Source organism: Parasteatoda tepidariorum, chromosome 1 (genome assembly GCF_043381705.1).
Source record: "Parasteatoda tepidariorum isolate YZ-2023 chromosome 1, CAS_Ptep_4.0, whole genome shotgun sequence".
NCBI lineage: Eukaryota > Metazoa > Arthropoda > Arachnida > Araneae > Theridiidae > Parasteatoda > Parasteatoda tepidariorum.
This window is the reverse complement of record NC_092204.1, coordinates 72,143,268-72,166,014: the sequence shown is the minus strand read 5'-3', so window position 1 is coordinate 72,166,014 and position 22,747 is coordinate 72,143,268. Positions and strand designations below refer to the sequence as shown.

General features: G+C 30.8%; 1 protein-coding gene across 6 annotated transcripts in view; it reads right to left on the bottom strand.

Moving 5' to 3' along the window:
- The window catches only part of LOC107447961 (silk gland factor 3), a 463,042-nt gene that overhangs the window by 167,527 nt on the left and 272,768 nt on the right, over window positions 1-22,747 (bottom strand). Inside the window, exon 1 of one of the 6 annotated variants that reach the window (XR_001584597.3) lies at window positions 20,681-20,999. The exons of the other annotated variants lie outside the window; for them this stretch is intronic. The gene's annotated coding sequence lies outside the window, so the exon portion shown is untranslated. Of the gene's footprint in view, window positions 1-20,680; window positions 21,000-22,747 lie in introns of those variants that run through there. 6 annotated transcript variants of the gene reach the window in all.

Below are 22,747 nucleotides of genomic sequence, written 5' to 3'. Positions count from 1 at the left end.
TCTTCTAATAGACAAAAAATAAAAAAAGACGAGCATAACTTAAAGTGACTATTGTATCATATCTTAGAAGGTTGTGAGAAATAAGTCGCCATTTTAACAAATTGTGATAAGTAGGCTTCATTGAGAAGAAGTTTCATTGATTCAAGGACAAAGTGAAGGATTTTTTTTTCTTAAAATACTTCAAATTCTGTGCTTTTTTAACTAACAACTAAGCAACTTAAATCAATAATATTCAAGTAAAAAGCACAATTTATAGAAATAAGCACCACTATGCTTTTAATTTATGCCAACAATTATAAAAATACAAATAAACATTAGAAGTGCGACGTTTATTTCAATAGAAATGTTTTTTAATAAAAATAAATAATAAAACAAACAATAAATCACAAAAATTATTTTTTATAATGATAGATAATTGTAGACAAAAATTAAGAAATATAAATCGAGAAAAAGTTTTGGAATTGCAATAACAACAACAATTTTTTTTATTTTGAACTACTATACCACTCAATTAGTTTTTGTTTAATCATCAGTTCATGTATTCCTAATATGCATTCTTACATTTTCGTTTTAATCCATCGCGTTGCTTTATTTTGCTAAATCTATACATTCAACTAATAACTACAATTTTGTTGTATATTCACCAAAACGTTTTGGATTGAAGAGTGAGATGTAGTTAACCCATGTCTGAAAGTAATTTTTTTTTTCGAATTAGACCACGAGACAAGTAAAGAAGAAAAAAAAATGGTGATTAAATAATAAAAATAAACGTCATGGTTTCATGTGGTGGTGGCCCGAGGTGTGGCCAATTATGGGTGACGAACCACCTGCAAGAGACATTCCTCAGTGCTACAAAATGAGATCCCTGCTGTAATGAAAGGTCTTGAGACTGTGATTTGGGCGAGCCCCCTTACCCTCCTCTTAATAAGTGCTCCCCTCCCCTACAGTCTTTATGTCCTGTCCTTCACTTTTAACTTGTTTTGATATTTTCCTTCCCTACAATTTTAACCCCCAGCATTTTTTTTTCTCTCGTTGCAACTGTTTCTTACGTATGTACACATTTACAAGGCGGTGGTGGCTAGCGTATGGAGTTATTATGAGGATATTTCCTTGCCACACGCTTCATAACATGCCACCTTCGACATGGAATGAAAGGTATGTCGGACTCGCAGGTGTCGACATGTACGGTGTCCTTAGAATTCCGACGGACATACGGGGGGGGGGGGGGGGGGGGGAGATGAACAAATTCTCTTTTATTCACGGAGATGGGTGAATCCAAGGGTGAATCACTTGACAAAATCACCATTTTTTTCTGATGAAATGCTTCCGCTATTTTATGTACTTTTCATGTTTGATCCAGGGCAAACATCTAAAGAAAATTTAAGTTCAATAATAGTCTAATAATGAACAATATACTAATAAAATAAAATTTAATCAAAAAAAGAATTAACGTAAAGAAGATTAAAAATAATATTCACAGAAATATACTGAAAGAAGAAAAAAACTAAAAAATGCCTTTTTGTTTCCAATAGTGCGGGAGAAAGTTTTAAAAAATAATTGAGGCAACTCAGATGATAATCTATAGTAGTAACCAGTCAAACATAAAATCTTAATAATTTTCAATTTTTTACAATATTTTTAAATAGGATTTTTATATATAGATTATAGTAAAACAATTATTAAAAAAAAATTTACAACAATATTTGTATATAAAGGGATACAAATTTGCCTTATTTAAGATATAGACAGCAGGCTTTATTAAACTTTTTTATGCAACCAGGGCCCGATTTACATATCTCGGGGTCCCAGGCATTTGGTGCCCTTTAGAAGAGTCAACAAGTTTCAGTGAACATGCATGGATTTTAAACATAATATTAAAAGGTAATCTTTTAGACAATAGCAAATTGTGAGCAACCTGAAGCCTTCTTAGGAAGTACAGTGAGCGAAATAAAAAACGGGCCACCCTGAATAACTTTTGATCTAATGATCAGATCTACAGGTTCTAGGACTCAATCTTAATGATTCGAGGAGGTAATCTGAAATAGGTTAATTAACAAGTGCAGACGATATTTTAAGTTAAGAAATCCGACACAAAAAAGTACTTTCTGTGAATGAACATACCTTCTTTGGATGGATTTGGATTTTCAATTTTCAAAATATAGGGGGTAGCCGCAATCTGGGAAATATGGTCCTCATAGCTTGGTTTGGAGACCGGTCCAAAGTTTGCACCCTTTAAAGTTAGTTTTATTTCTTGCGTATTTCTCCATATCTCGAGAGCTTCTTAAGCGAATTGAAAAAGTATTACATACAATTGTAAAATTCGTTTACCAAAGATAATTCCATGAAAGTTATAACTTTTAGTAAATATTCATTATCCTTTATTATTTATTTAATAATGGTTCGAAAGAATTTTGAATTGCAAGGTATGTAATTTTTTTAAAAATCTTTTTAAGGAATGTAGTTTTACATTGCAAAATTTGAGCGAAATCGGTGAAATAGTTCCTGAGAAATCAAAATTTAATGAAAGCGTATTTACAAAATACGCTTTTTAGGAACTATGAGACCGATTTCGCTTAAATTTTATATTTTGCTATGTAAAATGACATCTTTAAAAATGCAATAAAACGTCTTATACCCAACAATTAAAAAAATTTTAGACTATTATTAAATAAAATAATGAAAAATAATAAATAGTTACTAAAAGTTAAATTTTGCATAGAATTATCTTGGATAAACAAATTTTTGTAATTATGACCAAACATTTTTAAATTCATTTAAAAATTTCTAGAGATATGGTGCCATACGCAAAAAATAAATTTAACCAAACTTTGGACTGCTCTCCTGACCAAACTATGATGAGATAGAAGCAACTATATTAGTGGAGTTCCATGACGGAAAGTTGTCTTAGAAGATAACAATTACGGTTTAAAGTCTTAAAAAGCTGAGTATTATTGCTTTAATGTAAGACCACAATTTATTCTAAACGAGTATAGATATGTATCTTATCTTTCATCTGGTTTTTACTCTCTATAATAAGTATTTTTAAAAACCAACCTAAATTATTAGCGTGGGTATTTATTGTTTGTGAAAATCTCATTTATTTATTACCGAATATTCTTCGTATGAAACTCGGACTAACAAAGTGTCTGTCCCTTAGCGGTGGTTATTATTATATTATTATATGACCCAGGTTCGATTCTAANCTATTATTATTATATTATTATTATATTATTATTATTATATTACCTCTCTTTCATTCTACTGGTATGTATTTTTTTAATGTTATTACAAGAGTTCATTTTAAAAGTAGGATAAATATATTTTTCACAATTATTTTAATTGACAACGAGAAATTTTCGTAATTTATTTAAACTTTTATTATTACTGTATAAAATGTAAATATATTTAACAAAATTTTATTATTATTATGATCTGCTTTAAGGTCCGAATTCCGAATCTGGTAAAAAAAAATAATTCGTGAATTTTTTTCTTATTTATATATCTAACAAACAACTTTCAACTTTTTTTACACCAATTCAAAATCAACAAAACTTTTCATTTGCTCCAAATTTTCATTAATAAAAAAAAAACTATTTGCTAAATTACACATTGAATTTTTTCTTCGCAGTTTCTTTTTTAATATTCTTAAAATTTTTCCAATTTCAAGACTGTAATATCAATAATGTTTTAACTAATCACATTTGAGTTAGACAATAGTAGATTCAAAGTATGGCAATATTTCTAAATGTTATCGTTTTATGGACAAGGGAAAAAAATTTTATCAATAGCGTCACTTGAAGAAATTGAAAATTTTGAAAGCTTTTTACACTTGATTTTTAATTTAATCCAATTAAAAATTATTAAAGTTCCATCTTACCTCAACTATTCAGTTTTCCTCAAGAGCTGATTTCTGAAATCAAACTGATCTCTTTGGGGCCGAAATACAATTTGCAGGTGTTTTCAATCCACAAAGAGGTCAGTTTCTCTCATTTTACGTGAATTTAAAACTAGATTTTACCCTGAGGTGAATCCATAAATAAAAAGCATTGTGAAACGTTATAAAAAAAAAAACACCGCAACATAAACATTGTTTCAAATGTATAGTTGTGTAACAACACGTTCATAAACCGTGATCTTACGATTTTTTTCAGATCACGGTAATTAATTATGAATGTTTTGTTGTTTTCAAAGTCAAGCACACATTAGCTTAATGATCGAAAGAATAAAATCCTTTGTCGCTCTAATTGTGCCTTACTTTCAAAAAACATCTTATATGGAGGTTTTTTTAAATAATTAATTTAATACATCATCTCAAAAGCTTGAGAGATACTAGAAAAATAGTTAAACTAGCAATTATTGCGGTACCTTAACTTTTTTTTAATAAAAAAAGATAAACGTTATAACCGAACTGTTACGAAATCCAGAAGCATGTGTTTTTTCTTTTGAGACAGTAGAGTAATTATTGTGCGGTGAACCAATAGACTGAAGAAAGCACAAGAAGAAGAACAATTAAAAAACAGGTTCACGGTCGTCCCTATAAGTATTATGTCACAAGCATTAAGATGATTTGGTGAAGAAAAAGAAGCCGAAAAACACAAGGAGAAACAAAAAAATGTTTCAATTGTTTGATTCTTTTTTGTTACAGATCGTGATAATAAATCTGGTTGTTAACGTTACTGTAGCAGCTGTAGCATATTCACTAAATAATGCCGGCTGCTTGACGAAATGTATAAAAAATTATTATTTCTAATAAAGAATCTTTATATTATTCTTAATGCAGTTTATTTCAAATTCGGTTTTTCGGAAATATGCACTGTTAAAGTTAGAAAGTAGATCCACGTGAAAATATTAATGGAATGGAATGTTCACCAAAAATTATATTTCCAATAATATTTTTTAATTTGTTGAATCATTTAAGAGAAATTTTGTTTTTCGAGGAAGGATAGGAAATCAAAAATTAATTTTTCTTTTAAAACATTAAAATAAAAATAATTATCAAGTGAAATTTTTTTTTATTTTATCAATTTGTGATTTCAAAATAAAATATATTTTTTCTAAAAAGTATTGATATTGACCTTTCAATTTAATTGTTATAGGAAATTAAAGCAGGGTCATTATGCCTATTGATATTTAACTGAATGAGCTACAAACAATAAACAAATATTGCTTAAAAATGATTCCATCTCTTACCTAAAAAACAGATTTTAGACAGAAAATTTAGCTTAATTTATATTTTACTGTTATAAAATGCATAATCTCAACGCGTCGTTTCTGTAGAGTTCTTTATGTCTTCGTTGCTATTCGTACCTCATTTCTTTTTAACACTTTACAATTTTTCTTTCTTGTGACAGCTCGGTTTTATAAATCTCATACAATAGTACAGTTTTTAAAAGCTTTCATACGAAAAGTAAGATTTTATTTTTATATAATTATTTTTTTTCCTCCAGGCTGCATTATTCTTCCCATTTTCTTATGTAGCAACTTACTTTTCAAAGAAATGAAGGCATTAATTCGCTACACTTTTAAACTATTTTTCCTGTATGACTTCAAGTTTGCTGGAATTTTTAATGGCAAAAGCCAGGATAACTTCTTATTCAAGCATTACAAGTTCGAAACCCATTTGTGGTAGTTTCCTAATTAACCAGATTGGGGTATGCATTACCCATTGCAGACATAAATACTCCCAGTGATGGACGAACTAAAGATGGAATTTCCATCACTTTCGAATCGAGTTTAAGAGATTGATGTTATTTTATTCTTACACAACGGAAATAGAGATTAGTTTTGATTATAAAATTTTCTCTCAAATATTTTCGAAGTTGTTAATGCCTATGTACGATTCTGAAATTTCCTTTTTTTGTGAATTGACTTCAAACGCAACCATTGAAACGCAAAACCCCCCAATGATGGTCAATTTCAGTAAAATTTGCGTCTCTAGATAATATAAATAGTGTTTCTGAAAAAAATAAAAAAGAGAACAACCGTTTTGCCGTGTGAAAAACAACGTACCAACTAATGAATGTCAATTTTACGAAAATGGGCATCTCATTTCATCACTAAATCTGCATCTCATGAAGGCAATTAAATACGAGGGTTGCTATTTATATTTCTGGCCTTGGCAACAGTAAGTGTTGCTAGGCGACCGCAGACGATTTTAATCGAAAGTTTGATATTTTTAAACATAAATTCAGCAGACGATTTACCATTATAGCTTCATTTGTGTTGTTGACAGTAAATTGAAAAGTTCTTCTCTTTCAAAAAATGGAATTGAATCGTGAACATTTTCGTGCCATTATTTTTCATAACTTTCGACGTGGATTGTCAAGACAAGAGTGCTTCGATGAACTTAATTCTTTATTCAGCGATAAAGCGCCATCCTACAGCACTGTAAAAAATTGGTATAACGAATTTAATCGTGGTCGATGTTCGATCCAGGACGAATCCCGTGCAGGTCGTCCAAAATCCGTTGTTGTGCCAGAAAAGATCGATGCTGTGCGTGAACTGATAAAGCAAGATCGTCATGTGACATACCGTGAGATAGAGGCGTCTTTGGACATTAGTATGACTAGCATCAATAAAATATTGCATGAACATTTGAGCGTAAAAAAAATTTGTTCGCGTTGGATCCCGCATAATCTGACAAACGCTCAAAAAAAGGCTCGTGTCGATTGGTGCAAGGAAATGTTGGAAAAATACGTTCAAGGTACATCAAAGGCTGTGTATAACATCTACACAGGTGACGAATCATGGATCTATGCATATGAGCCGGAAACAAAACAGCAATCAACTGTATGGGTCTTCCAAGACGAGGCAAAACCAACAAAAGTTGTTCGAGGAAGAAGCACATCGAAACAAATGATTGCCTGTTTCTTCGGCATTAACGGTCATGTGGCAACAGTGGCGTTAGAGCAACGCAGGACGGTCAATTCTGAATGGTACACGACCATTTGTTTGCCAGAAGTCATCGGAGAAATTCGAAAAAAGCAGAAGAACAGGCGAATCATTCTTCATCATGACAATGCGAGCTCTCACACATCGACTCAAACAAAGGCATTTCTGACGGAGCGAAAGATCGAACTGATGGGTCATCCGCCGTACAGCCCTGATTTGGCACCCAATGACTTCTTCTTATTCCCACACATCAAAAATAAATTACGTGGACAACGATTTTCGACCCCCGAAGAAGCGGTTGATGCATTCAAAACGCATGTTTTGGAGTTACCTCAATCGGACTGGAAAAAGTGCTTTGAAAATTGGTTCAAACGCATGCAAAAGTGTATTGATCATCATGGAGAATATTTTGAAAAACAATAAAACCAATTTCGATCCTACATATTTGTTTTTTCATTATTAGGCCAGAAATATAAATAGCAACCCTCGTAAAGTAAATAGTCCTCCTCGATTAAATAAAAGAGAGAAATACTATTTTGCTGTGTGAAAGCTACCAACCATTTCCCTAAATTGAATTGCATGAAATACATTATGACTTGACATTCTATGTCACCAACATTTGCACAACTGAAAAAAAAATAAAACTAGGACCCAACACCATAACATTTTGCCTCAAAAGTTGAAAAAAGAAGTCAGTACCATAGTAATAAAAAAATGACTTCATTTCCTGAAAAGCTATATTTTTAACTCGATATATGATGACTACCACTGCACTTCGATTTTTCCAATACTATTAATATGCAAAACCATGACGCTGCACCAACCACGGAAACAAAACACTCCGTGGAAGTCTGAATGACGTCACTGTGAGGATGGAATAGGGGGTGTCTAAGAACATAGATTCACACACAAACACCATGCAATCGTGTTAGTGTGGTGCATAAATTTTAAGCTCCACTGGCATCCCCATCTTTTGTCCAGCGACGACTCCGCTGACTTTTCAATCACATTTAACAACGGACCAAAAGGTGGGGAGGGAAAAAATGAAATGGAAGCACCCTACCACCCATTCGAAATTAAATCTGTGCCACTGGGATTCGTACGCTTTTCTAATAAGGGGTGATTCGCCATGAATAACACGAAAATTCCGTTCTATGGGGTGCGAAGTGGGTGAACTTCCTTTTGAAGGTGACCATGGATGCACGAGGCTGACACACATAAATCCAATTAAGTACGTACAACGCACACAATTTCTTCTTGGGTGGTTAGCTCCAATCGATCGCTACTAACACGGTCATGGAGAAGAATTCAGATTCACTTTCCAAAAAAAGAATTATTTAAAGGAATTTTTTTTAAAAAATATTGAGAGCTGAGTTGAAAGCGGAAAAAATACATTGCTGAGATACTTAGAAGCAAAGTTTTAGTCTTGAAGGAAACAATATCAACCAACTTTTAAAAAAAATGGACCGAACTATATGCAAGGATTGTTACATTGTGTAGCTATTGTATTTTATTTTTCCTTTCCAAAAAGTATTTGGTGAAGCACTGCTTCCTTCACTTATGTGTCATCTTAGAGCATTCTAAATTTTTTTTTTAAATTTAAAAAACCAATTCAACTGCATGACAGGATGGTACAGGAGTTAGTGCTCTCATTTATGACTAAAGCTTCTGGTTTCGATAATTGGAAATTATTGATATCTCATTTATCCACGCTTTTTAATTATTTCATCTTAGCTGTTACTCAATTATATTTATTGATATGTCGAATTTACCCTAATGTTTTGACAAAATTCTTCTCAGTAAGGGGAAGGAAGTAATTTCTTTAATGTAAAGAGATGTTCTCTCGGTGCCATTCCCAAGGCATGATTTCATTAACAGCGAAGAAAGTTTCGTGGATTTTATAATGCAGTTCCTTCATCTCTATTGATAAGAATATCTACTCTAAGTTAATTTGCTCTATAGTTGATAATTGATTATTTAAATAATGGTACGTTATTGGATGTAACAGAATTTAGAGATTGGCTCACTTCGGCAATAGATAAAAACAGGATGCGTTTTATATAAATTTCAAAATTCATTGAAAAAGTCGTTCTGTTTTTACTAGTTGTGATTCCCCCTATTACAATCCAAATGTGAACAGAGAGTTATTTAGAGTGTACACGAAATTCAAGCTACTCAGTAATAATAAATAATAATAAAATATAATTAAAAATAAAATATAATAATAAAAATAAAAGAAAATAATTATATTTTTTAAATTACACTTATAATTTAAGCTGCAATACTATATAAAATTTACAAAATAGTTCAATATGAAACTAATATAGTGATTATTATTACATCCTTATCATCTTGACATTTTCTTTGAAAATTTTAAAAGCTAGAAAAATATTATTTTCAGTTATTAAAAAATAAATGCTTCGCACTTTTCAAAAGAGAGGTTCTTTCGGAAAATACTTCAATGGCATTTATTCCACATAAACACAAAGCTTAAAGCTTAAATTTCTTTTTCATTCCGAAATATAGAGAGCATTTATTTATTACTAGCCGCAAAGGCGGCCAGCTGTCCGCCGCGCTAAAGGTTTCCACAAATAAAGTTTTTTAAAACATAGCAGGAAATCTGAAGATTAGTGGACAATTAAAGTGTTTCTGTCCTGCAATTTTGTCTTCATATCCAGTTCTGCTGCAGATGTGTTATAGCTCTTGAGGATGTTTGAAGATGTAACTTTGCTATGGTAACCTAACCTATAATATAACTATCAGGTGGAGACTTGTTTTTTTTTCTTAAAAAAAGGCCTCAGAAATTGTAAAAGCATACAAAAGTTGCTTTAAATACATGAAAAGAACACGAAAACGAATTAATTTTTTATGGTATCTATTTCTCTATAATTTTTTTATGGTATCAATTTCTATTTCTATATCGCTACAAAAATTAACGTCGGGTAGACTATATTTGAGGGTGCCCCTTGATTCTCGCCAAGTTGTGATCGCGGTTGATCGCCAAGCTGGGCGATGTTGAAACCCAATCGTGATTCTCAACGGTTTAGATTTTAGCGTTATTAATGTTCAACGGTATACGTAATTTCAGAGGTCCATTAGTTCTTCGTTAGATACCGGCTGGTAAGGTTACTTTTACTTCTGGTCAATAAGATCGAAGGTATGTGGGCAGTCATAAAAAGGGACTTTATAAAAAAATGTCATCACCAGTTCGGTACCACAAACGCCATTTTCGATTCATATTTCGCCGAATTTATGTGACGATGGAGGTACACAGATTCTATTCACGATAAATTTAGACAGTATCTAACTGTTATTAGATAATTCTGTGCACCTAAATCTGAGTATATTCAAGCTTAATGAAGAAGTGAGTTGTTGTTTTTTTCCTTTTCTTTCTGCACCTACTCCATTAATTTTTGCTTCGATTCAAAATCCTTTTTATTGGATTTATTAATTTTGCTTATATTGGGTTCATTGCAAGCTTTATCCGATGTTTTGTTGAAATTTTCCAATGTTTTTTGAAATATCATTATGTTTCGGCCGTTATTTCTGTTACCACGGTGTTCCGCGCAAACAGGAATAGCGCCAAACATAAGTCACCAATTTCGCCAAGGGGCATCCTCAAGTATAATTTTCCCTTATCGTCTTCGCTTAAGAAAAAAAAAGAGAGTGGAAAGAAGAAGAAAAACTTATTATAACAATTATGAACAGCGATAAATATATCAAAGCGTAGCGTTCTATTTACGTATCTAATATGTTGCCACATTTTTAGTACAAAAGTTAAAGTTTTATCCACTTTGATAAATGTAAACTAATGCGAACCTTACAATTAAATTATTAATTCCTTCGTATATTATTGGTTTAAGTTGTCGAAAATTAATGTTTCATTTGTAAGGTTCGCATTAGCATACATTTATAAGAGATATGCATTTTTTAATAGTTTTTTGAATATGGCTCTTTGAAGACGAAAAAGCATAGATTTTCTTACAAAATGACTGATAACTAAAAAACTAATCCAAATTTTTGAAAAAGAAAAAAAATACTTCTTCATTATGTCAAAACACAATTATGTGTCGAGTTTCGAGCCTGGGCGAGGCTTCTGGGGCGATATATTGTGATTACAGACGCACACACACACACAGCCGCTTTTATTATTATGTATAGATTGGCAAATGATACCGAAAACAACATGCAACATAAAAAATTACTCTCTTAAATTACTACTATTAAAAATCACTTTTTGATACTAGGACAATTTTCATATTTTGCTCTCGAGGTGCTAACGTTTGATAACGTTTAAACATTTAGTTAATTAGCAACGTTTAAATGCATTGTTAACGTTTAAACCAGTTCTCTGTACAAAGTTATGATTTTTTTCTTCATTTTGCTTCGAATTGCACTTATAGATATAAAATTCGTTTCTCAACTCTGATATAAATAATTTCAAATGTTAGAAGAATTATTAATTAAATTCCCATCAAGATCGGGCTAACCATAGGAAGGACTTTTGGAGTTTTCTTTATATTTGAAATAAATGCGGATTAACTTTACGGCTTTAAAAACGTTTCCCAAAAAGTAAAAATTACATGCTTGAAATTTACACACCCTTTAATTTCCTTCTTTCTCTTTTTAATCATGTCTTTAAAGCTGTATTTAAGCAGGAAAAAAAAAAAAAAAACTAGAGCATATAAAATGCATTTTTTTCTTACTCAATCAAAATTTATTTCTTAGAAATATTTATATTTATTTCTAAGTTTTTTGAGCTTCTATGAAAATCATGAAGACAAACTAAAATGGAAAATAAGGTGAGATACAATACTACCATAGCCGTAACCATGAGCACTATATATTAAATAGCAGAATATTAACGTTTTCTTTTGTATACACAGTTTTATTTTTAAGAAGTATAACATTCGAATTATTAAATCTTAATTTTTCTATTATAATTGTTTTCACATTTATGAATAAACTAATTTTCAAAAAAAAAAAAATTTCTTAGAAAAAATAATACAAATTAATATATATATATAATTAATAATTTAAGAAAGAAAATGATGGTGCATTTTTATTTTTCCTTTTAAGTTTTTATTTTTTATATGATATTGAAAAACATTCTACCTAAAAAATAGTTTATAGATTTTATCCCTAGATGGCGGTGATGCAAGGTAAACGTTTTCCTTTCTAATGTTTACTTTGGGTAACTGCTTTATTTGCCCTTCTAGATTTGGTATCACTGTTTGAAGAAAAAGGTATTAAGGTTACAAGGTTTTCAAATTTTATCCATCGCTCTAGGGTATAAAATGAGGAGCCAGATTTTAAATTTTATCTGTAGTTCTGGCGACGTTAAATTTATTTTGCTGCTTGAGAAATATTCGCATTAATTAATTAAATGATCCCCTAACTTTTGATGTCTTTTCTTAATTAGTAGTTAATGATGAGACAGGTAAAAAAATCGAAGTTAAATGTACTTGCGTAATTTAAAAAAGATAAAATCAAATTTTTAATGAAGGAATAATGAAATAACGCGATAATGCTTTTAAGTTTATTAAGTATTAAGTTCGTAGTATTTAGTAATTGAGAATTAATTCTCAAAAACACGAAAAAAAAATCTAAAATTTTAATATGTGCGTATGTATGTGTGTGCGTGTGTATATGTGTACACACGCCTCTGTTTTCAAAATATTAGAATAATTAAAAAATGTCATTAACAAGTCTCTTATTTTGTTAAATTAGTTTTGCTTAATTAAATTAAAAATTTAACAAGTTAAAGCAACATATTTCATAGTATTTTTAAACATTAAAAAATCTAAAAAAAGCATAAATAATTCTGAAATTAATACCAGAATAAAATTTTATGAGGTTAAAAATATTAGAATTGTTCATTATAAACACTAAAATCCAATTATAAATGAAGAAAAATGTTACTTAATATTTTGCAGCTTTTCTTTGCTTTGATCACTGCATATAAACAATCTTGTATAGAACATGCAACCATTTTTTTGCCCGTCCACGTAAGCCCAAGTAGACTTAGTGATGTCCACTAGCTCAGTTTTGTTTGTAAGAGCAATTTCTGGAAGTTTTTTTATTTACTATTCCCAATAAAATTTTAATTGGGGAGAGATTTATGATCTGGTGAGTTAGTTGGCCTCAGCATCACTGTAAAATTGCGGGTTTTGCTTAACATGTTTAGCTATTTTATAACTCAAATCTTAATAATTGAAACTAAAAAGTCTTATTTTAGATTAATGTTTAAACAATTTTGTACGTTGTTAGAAAAAAAACCTTTCTAAAACCAAAAATTGAAATTAAAATATATGATTCTAGACATTAAGGTCATAAAAATAATTTTTATTCAATTACTAATTACTAATTTTTACAATTACTAATTTTTACTGTACATTTGATTTTCAATTTACTAATGTGTGCTGTACATTTGATTAATTAAATCTCAGAAATTACTAAGGACTAATACTTTTAAGAAAATTGAGTTCAAATTCTTTGAAGTGTACCTTTAAGGTCTAATAATTTTACTTTATGCTTGCGAAATGACTTTTAATGAAAAAAAATAATAAAAATGAATTCGCATGATCCATTAAATAACTTTACTTCGGAACAAAAAATGCCTCATCTGTATGAATTAAAATATTCCTTAAATTAATTTTAATCTAAAAATATTTTTTTTTTAAATTCCAAGTTTCAAAAAGTTTAAGAAGTGTGTGCGTTTACACTTGTGCAGTTGAAAATTATTCGAAAAGCCTAGAAACGTTTCTGTAAGTAATAAAATGTACATTTTATAGTAAAATATAAGAAAAAGCACAAAACATCCATTTCATTTTTATCCCTCACAAAAAATACATTAAGAGACCCAAGAAAAGTTTTGGAAAAGCAAAAAATGTTTGCAGAACTGAAACGATTGAAAAAGAAGTTATTAAAAGCTCTGACACGAACTCAAAAATTTTATTTTCCATTTTCTCTCTCTCTCTCTCAAAAAAAAAAAAATATCACAACCTCACCCTTCGTAAAAAACGAAAAAGAAAATTACGCGCTCAGAAGAAGAAAAAAATGTCTCGTAAAAAAATATATCCTTAATGTATGGTAACAGTTTGCTATTTTTATTACTTTTCCATTAATCTCCACTACTGGGTTCGTAAAAATAACTGAAAAAAATCAAGAGGAATGAGTGGAAGAAGAATGAAAAAAACTGGAAAAAAAGGAGAAAGATGGAGAAATCGATGAGTCGTTATGAAGCGGTCGAGGTGCACTGGCGACGTTAATAAATCCATCGTTGAGGTAATTATGCGCTGCTGCAGCGTAGAAACTCTCCCGAGATGCTTTATTATTAACTTGATCACTTTATCTCAGCAATACACAGAAATATATAGACGCTTTCTGCTTTTAAAGCTTGATTTCGAGCTTATATGTTCCATTATTGATTTACATAAAATTGCCGAACAAAATGTATTTTTAGCAACATCAAATTCAGATTTTAAATTTCAATAAACGAAGCTTTTAGGAACAAATAATTATGAGCTCTGAGAAATATCGATTCAACCTTGCAAAGACTAGACAATCGAAAATATAGTGACGATTTAAGCAGACCAAATGTATGGTGGTCAAGAAGTTGGGCCTTGTATCTGGAAGATCCGAGGTTTAAAGTCCGCAAAATAGCCCACTTGACCGCAAATTTAAGAAGCAAAAAATTTTCTGAAAGGGATATTTTGACTATTTTCTAAAAATTTGAAAATATTCTCTATGGAGATTTTCGTATGATAACAAGGATTTTATTTCGTTTTCTTAGAATGAAATTTGACATGTTAATATTTTGCATGGAATAATATATTAAGAGAGGTGATATATTTTGAAATAAAATAATGAATAACGCTAGTAAGCATAGGTAGTAGCAAAAATATTTCGTCAAGTTATTTGTTTCACTTTTAAGATATTACCGAGTAATGGCATTTAATGGTAAATCAAATTAATGGCGCTTTATGAAAAATGACTCTAGTTGACTTTAGCCTAATATTTTAAAATTTACTATATAAAGGATCCCACATTAAGGACCTTGACTGTATTTCTTTTATTTTTAAGAGTTTAAATTCCTTTAAGCGTGACAGAGTTAAAAATAGCTTATTTTAAACCCAGAATCTATTTCGATTAATGTACCAATTAAATCACTATCATTATTTTCAAGTACCCAGTGAGCCATATTTTACATTTATTTCTAATTTTTAAAAATAATATTTAAATTATTGCTATTTTGAACATAATTTGAATTAAAGACAAATTGAATAAACTGTATTTTAAAAATTTCAGTTCGATCTTAAAATTCATAAAGTATCCGAAAGCTGACGTTCTTCATTGTGAGTGAAAAAATAAAGGTAGTTAATGCTACGAGTTTTTGATTTTTTTATGGTGTGAGAAATTATATATATATACATGTAATACAATTCAAAATACATGTAATTTGCCTTAATTATTTGTTCACCTAAAAAAATCATATCTTCATTAAAATGACTTAAAGATCTAATATCTCAAACAATGCATTTTTATTTCGACTTTTTCTTTTTAATTAGCATCTGATAGTTTTTTTTAAGTAATAAAAGAAATTTAATTAATGCCTGTTACGTGCCACCTGTCTTGTGTTACCAAGTGACAAGCATGCCAAAGGTTTGCTATCTCTGAACTATAGCCAGAAAATAATAACGTCAATAACAATTGTCATACTTTACAAATTATATTATTAAAATAAATATTCAAAAAATAAAAGAAAATAAAACTTGTAAAAAAAAAGAATAAGTAGGTTCTTTATTTACGTTGCACTAGAACTGCACCATGGGCTATTGGCGACGGTCTGGGAGACATCCCTGAAGATGATTCGAAGATATGCCATCCCAATTTTGAACCTCTGCAGAGGGGATGCCCCCCCCCCACTTTGGTAGCTCTCTGATCTGAACCCGAAGTTGATCATTTTGTGGTAGAACAGTTTAACGAGGACTGATACCGTACACTCTTGGTTCATACGCAAGCTGATCAAAGTGATCACCAGCCCGCTTACTCCAGTGATGATTGCCTTCGGCGCTCGACTAGTAATCGTGTTTTTTTGATCAGTCTACCTTCGGACAGAAAATTATTATTATTATTATTAATAATAATAACTTTAATTGCTGAAAATATTAACCACAACTTTTAGTTTTTATAAAATGTCTTAATAGTTTTGCTTATAATTTTGTTTTTTGTTTGTTGGATTTTCCTTACAATTTTGTATGAGATTTTTAACCATGGTCTTGTACAAAATCTAAAATATGCTTGCTAGTTTAGATATGAATTGATATTTTTGTTACAGTTCTATAACGTTATCTAGTATCTGTTTCAAGGTCCTATAATAGAAAAGCCCATCTGTCAATTTCTTCGAAGTCTGTTTTCTCAACTAATAGATGGGCGTATCTTTTAGACATTTGCACTCAATTTTCTATTTCCTTCGTCCAATCTAAATCAAATCAAAGCAAACGCTAATAGAATTCCCAGATCGACAAACAGATAAAGACCGTCCTAACCAAGCAACCGTACGTAACTAAATAGGTCTTTTTTTCCCCTTCTCATTCCTACGAGTTTCTTTCTTCCGTAATTGATTACGGATGTAAGAATGGAAGACGGGGGCCTGTAAAATATATATATATAGGTATTTGACTGAAAGGAATGAACTTGACTAACACATTACAAAGCAAAACTGTAACTTTCTGCAGGAAAATAATGGATACTGTAGCAGCGGTTTTACACACTCGATAACAGATATTCAATCTTTATTATAAGGACTTCTTTTCCAGATTTTGCTATGGGTTATTTTAAAATTGATTATAATAGTAACCAAATTAAGTTTTTAAACAAATAATTCTATTAGTGTTAGGCTAGTGTTACATTTCATCACATAAATATTTTTGCAATTAAATATAAGTTGTGTTGTATTTTCGGGGGAGTAAAGTACGTATCAAACGCAAACTTTATTATAAGACAGTAAAACATCATGATTAACAAGATTTAGATGCATGAAAGTATATTTCAAATCGCATACACGGAATGTTTCGTAATCCCCTTTTTTAAATATAAACTTTAAGCAACCGAACGAAAAGTATGCAAATATTAAATTAATGTTTAAGTGGGGAAGAAGCAAAATCGTTGTCTATTCACTAATGAGGAAGGCGAGGTGAAACTTGATGATACCTGGAGTAGTATCTATTAATCACCTTCTAACTCATCCGGTATTCAAATAGGTTTAATTTTATTTTATAATCGGTGTTGAACAGCCGATCCAACTATGAGTCTAAGAGTACCAATGTTCAGCTCCGTAGACTTGTAATTTTGAATCCAACTCAGAAGACAAGAGAACTCTTGGATCAAACATTGGGATATACTAGCCATTGTGGAGGACTTTGTGACGAAACTAACCCGCATTTCCGTTACATGGTGTGGAAAACCACGAAAACCTCCCATGGCCAACCAGACTGTAAGCAGATTCAAACTCATGATCTGTCTATAACTGAGGATATTTTACGTCAGCACTGTGGTCAGTACGAGTCGGGAGCAGAATTCGTATCAACCAGCCATTGCTAGGATTCAAACCTGGGTTCACAGAATTAAAAGACGAACGCTCTATCCCCTGAGCCACCACGACTCGTTCAAATGGGTTTGCAAATTTTCAGTTAGACTTTTTCAGCAGTAATAGTTTAAAAATAGTGAATAGTAAATAATAAATTGTATACATTGCATACAGTAACAGTAAATTATATACATTTTACTTTACTTCATTTCGGTCAAAGATTCTAAAAGTATATGTTGAGGGAGGTTGTTACTGAACACCCTGCAATCGCAAATAATTTAGAATGACGGTTGATTTTGGACTTAGATCTGTATTTTAGTTAACCTCCCTCTTCATTTATGCTTTTCATTCTTGTAAAATAATAAAAAGCTTATGGGAATGGGTACGATCTTGTAGCCGTTATAATTTAGACAGGATGATTTCGCCTATAAATGCAAATGTTGCATTAGATCCCAATTCCAATATTATTGTCATTCTCATTCAAAAGTAAATAAATAAATATTTAAAATAAAAGCGAAGAAAAAAAATATTAATAATGTTTTTTATTAAATAATTACTGTGATAGATGATGTTTTTATTGCATTTCAAATGTTGCTACTTAAATACTTCTTAGAATGAAATGTTTGAGTTCTGAATTAAATGAACTATAATAACTAAATTCAGTTTCCATAGTAGCTCTTTAAAAGGAGTTTTATGCAGATGAGAAATTCTTTTTAAAAAAAATGAGAGAGTTTCATAAGAATAGTTTTATTTCATTCGCTTTTACCACGCTCATACACGTATTTGTATTTTAATTAATCTATAAGTAACAGATAATAAAAAATGTAACTGCTTCACTGTTTAAAGTTGCATGAATTTGACATTATTGTATAAATTAATAAAACTATTTGCATGAACACCGCAGTTGCATGAATTAATTAAACAAATCACGCAAAAATACCCTTACAAAAATAAAACATAATCGTTTGATTTCGCATTTCAAATTATATTACATTAATTATTTTGACTGCAAATAATTTAGATTTCAAAGTTTTTTTTCTTTCAGTTTTATATGATAATCTATAAAGTCTCCAGGTTAAGTTTTTAAATGTAGCTGAAATTAATCTAATCTGTCATAGCTAAACATTTCATGAAAATAGTATTGATTAAATTAAGACAAGCATTGGTTAAGTAAATATAAATCAAGTACACAATAAATGTAATTTGAATTGCTGACATTGATAGAAGAATAAAATTTAGCACTTTCGAAGTTTTGAATCTTCAGATGCATAATTTAAAATGTTTTATTTTATTAAATCAATTGATTTGACTTTATAAAACCGTATTGCAGTGTTTTTAAAATGATATTTAATATTTCAAGATAATAAAAAAACATTGCTAATGAATAGATACAAAGTACAATAAATAAGAAGTATAAATAATAACAGTAGAAACTCCAATTTTTATGGCAAAGTTAATGATGAATTCTTTATAAAACTTATGATCTCTATGGAAAGGATTGTGTCATACACAGTACGTGTATGTTTTATAAGCAATTCATTACTCGACTTATTTTCAATCCAGTTCTTTCTTCCGTTTTGAATATTTAGGTTTTTAAACATTAAGCAGAGGATACAAATTATAAACATAGTCAGTTAGCTACGCTTCGAACTCATAGTGAAAAAACATAAGGCTATAAGAAATTAAAATAAAATAATGATAATAATGATAACTATAAAAATAATATTCTTACGATTTCGTTGAAATGATAATTTTATATAATAAAAGTGTTGTTTTGATAAATTAAATCAGGGTAAAATCTTATATCTAAACTATAAGACAAAAAAATTATTGAATTTCGTGTAAAATTCTTGTACAAAATTTACCAAATATGCAAATTTTTAAGTAAATTTTAAAACAGGTAAAAAAAATATATGAAGTGTTAATTATTCTAACAGTTTCCGTTAGCATACTTACACCAATCATTTACCAAAATTACACGAGGTCATTTAACAAAACAAAAAAAAAACATTAAATTATAGAAATGGTGAAATATAAATTTTTCAGCCTTTTCAATACAATAGAGATCCAATTATCCGATACCCATAAAAGCAAGAGTAAGTCGAATAATCGAAATTGTCGGATAATCAGTTGACCACTTCAAGTTGATTTATTTTATAAATGTAAAACAATGAGTAAAATTACTCAAAATACTTAGACATAATAATACAATATAAATAGATACTTTTCTATTAAAAATTCTATCAATATTCAATTTTTCTATCAAAAGTAATGATATACTATCACGAAAGAAAAAGTAATTGTATGGTATCGAATGCTGTATTAAATTGCAAAATGACAAAAGCAGCAGTATTTGAGTAACATCAGCTGTAATAATAAAGAAACGTGTGTGGGGAATCTTTAATTGCTAATCGGGAGGGGTGTCGGTTAACCGAAGTATCGGATGAATGGGATTCGGATAAGCAGAGTTATACTGTATCTAGGTTTGATACGAAATAATCAATTCTCTCGCAATCGATGTTTTTTTTCTTTTAATTTTATAGAAAGCAGCGTTGCTACTTTCAGTACAGTAAAAAAAGAATAAATAAGCAAAAAAAAAAGTAAAATAAAATTTTTAAATAAATTTTTTCCAAGATTACGGAGCTGATATTTTTTTTTCCATTTGCTTCAGCAAAATAAATAAATGAAAAGAACATTTATGTGAAATTTACAAAGCCACTTTTCCAGAACCATGCACTTACAAAAACTATTACTTTTTTCTGAAAAAAAGGGAATTTTTACCCTTCAAAGTCTTTCAAAACAAGCAAATAAGGTAGGTTTCTGAATAAACAATATAATAAAATAAACAAGCATATGAGATTATTAAATATTCATTTTTGATACATTTTTTAAAATAAATTTGTTTTTAACGCATAAGAAAAAAAAAATTAATTTTTATAACAAATAACAAAAAAAATACACATTTTTCTCAAAAAATAGGCCTCATTATTAAAGCGAGGATATTTAACGCAAGCATAAAAATATTATTTAACGGCGCCCTGAATGCACTACCACTGTCATAAGAAACGGCTCCTTATTGGTCGAGACTGCTTCCTCCGTCTTCAGGATACAGCCGTGGAGCGCACATCAGAGGCGCGAGAAAAACCGAAGACTGTTCACCCCCATCGCGGTAAGAGATTTAAAAAAACACCTTTTTACCTGTCTTCCTCAGGTCTTTCAACAACGCACATTCAACAATACCAGTCAATTGTCACATATATAATCAAACACGAAACCCATCTTCCAGAAAGGAACACGCAACACGGGGAAAAAAACCCTATCTCCAACTTCTTGAAGAAAAGACGACCGGCCGGCGGGCCTGCCTCGGCGCGACTGCCGGGTACCCGATTCTCCTGGTCCCGCCGCCGGTTTGCTGCTGCTCCTCCGCCCGGTAATGTATGCAAAACCCGAAGCAGAATGGTAGTAGTGGAAAAGGGAAGGCATTAGCAATGGTAATGAAGCTGCAGCGAATGAGTTAGATGTAACAACCAACACGCGACGCCACTGCCTGCCTCGATTAATATTTTATGGGGGCATTGCGGGCGAGGGTTTGAATACCAACACTTTTTCCGCCCCACCCCCCTTCTTTTCGGGCTTTTCTTCCGAAAGAGTCTTGGTCGTGGCATGCATGGACAATGGGCCCCCACTTCGCCTTTTTGGTCATTCCGGACGTTTTCCTCTGGTTCCGGATCTCTTCCTCATACAAATGTCGACGGCAATTTTTTTTGCTCTCCTCCAGACTTTTTTTCTTTTTTCTCCGTAATCTATTTTTCCCACTTCGTTCTATTTATTCGATATGTGTGCCACCCTTGTTTCTTACTCATATTACGGATTCCTCATAGTGCATCAATCGAATATGCATTGCCGCTTCTTTCTATCTCAAACCACATTGTGTTTCTGCGATGTATTTTAGCAAGCAAAATGGTAATACGGACTCCGTGGAAATGAATTTCGTATATTTATAATCACAGACGGAACATCTAGAGTGTTTCTAAGCCTGTTGCACTTTATATGTAATATTTGGCATAGCATACCTTTAATTTTATCGATGTAAGAAAAAGAGAGAACAAATAATAAAAATAAAACAAGACTTTTTATAAGGCCCTAGATATATTATAAGGCCCTAGACAAGATATGTTATAAGGCCCTATTAGTAAACCCAGACTTTGTTCCATTATATATCATCAGCTATGGAGAGTCGACTTTCATAATACATAGTTTTCGCTTGTAACATAGCTCTTGCTTTAGAGCTCATACTTTCAGTAAAATATTAACACGTTTAACGCCACCCTAATTTTACATGGCTTGATTTACAAAATGATTTTCTTAGTATGTATTGTATTAATTTCTTCAAACTATTTTAGTAACGATAATAATATAAAAAAAATTAAAAGCGTTAAAAATTTACTCGAATTATGTGTTTCTAATAATCTTGACTTCTCCGGTCACCGGTGATCCCCGTGGTGCTACGAACAAACTCAGTGCCGGTCACCGGTGACCCCCGTGGCACTACGAACAAATTCAGTGCCAGTCACCGGTGATTGCCGGGACTCTACGAACAAACTCAGTGTCGGTCACCGGTGACCCCCATGGCATTCAACGTGTTAAGAAAAATCAAATTTATCAACAAAAAAAATACTCTTTAACTGTTGATCTTTTTGAACCAATTATAACAAAAACTTCCCTCTTACGCATAGGTTTTAGTTTTAGTAATATAAAAGGTGCTCCGTAAAATAACACTTACTGCACTTTATTAGAATCCCTTTTAAAAACGAAAGGGGAAAAAATAAGACATAAGGTTTAGAAATAAGTGTTCATGATGTGCCAGTGTCAAATAGCTCTTACAGCTTCATTAGACTTAGGGTTATGTTGTTAAGCCAGTGCAATGAATATAGCGGCTAAACTGAATGCATATTAGAGACCGCAAACCTCAACATTTAAGAAGAAGAAAAACAATACCGCTATCAAAATCTGATTAGTCGCTATTGAGGTAGGTTGGGAAGAAAACATTAAGACCTGTTTGATTGCCGAAGTAACGTTTTTAGTTGATATCGCCTAAAGTTTAAAAAATACACATTAAGGATGCGATTGCAAAACATCCAGAGTTAGATTTAATAAATAAATTAAACAGGTTTGGTGTATTCGGAATTAACCAGTTCCCAATTCAAATTTAGAATAAAAGCGAAATTTAAAGTGCAGAGTAGTTAAACTTAATATTTTTGATTG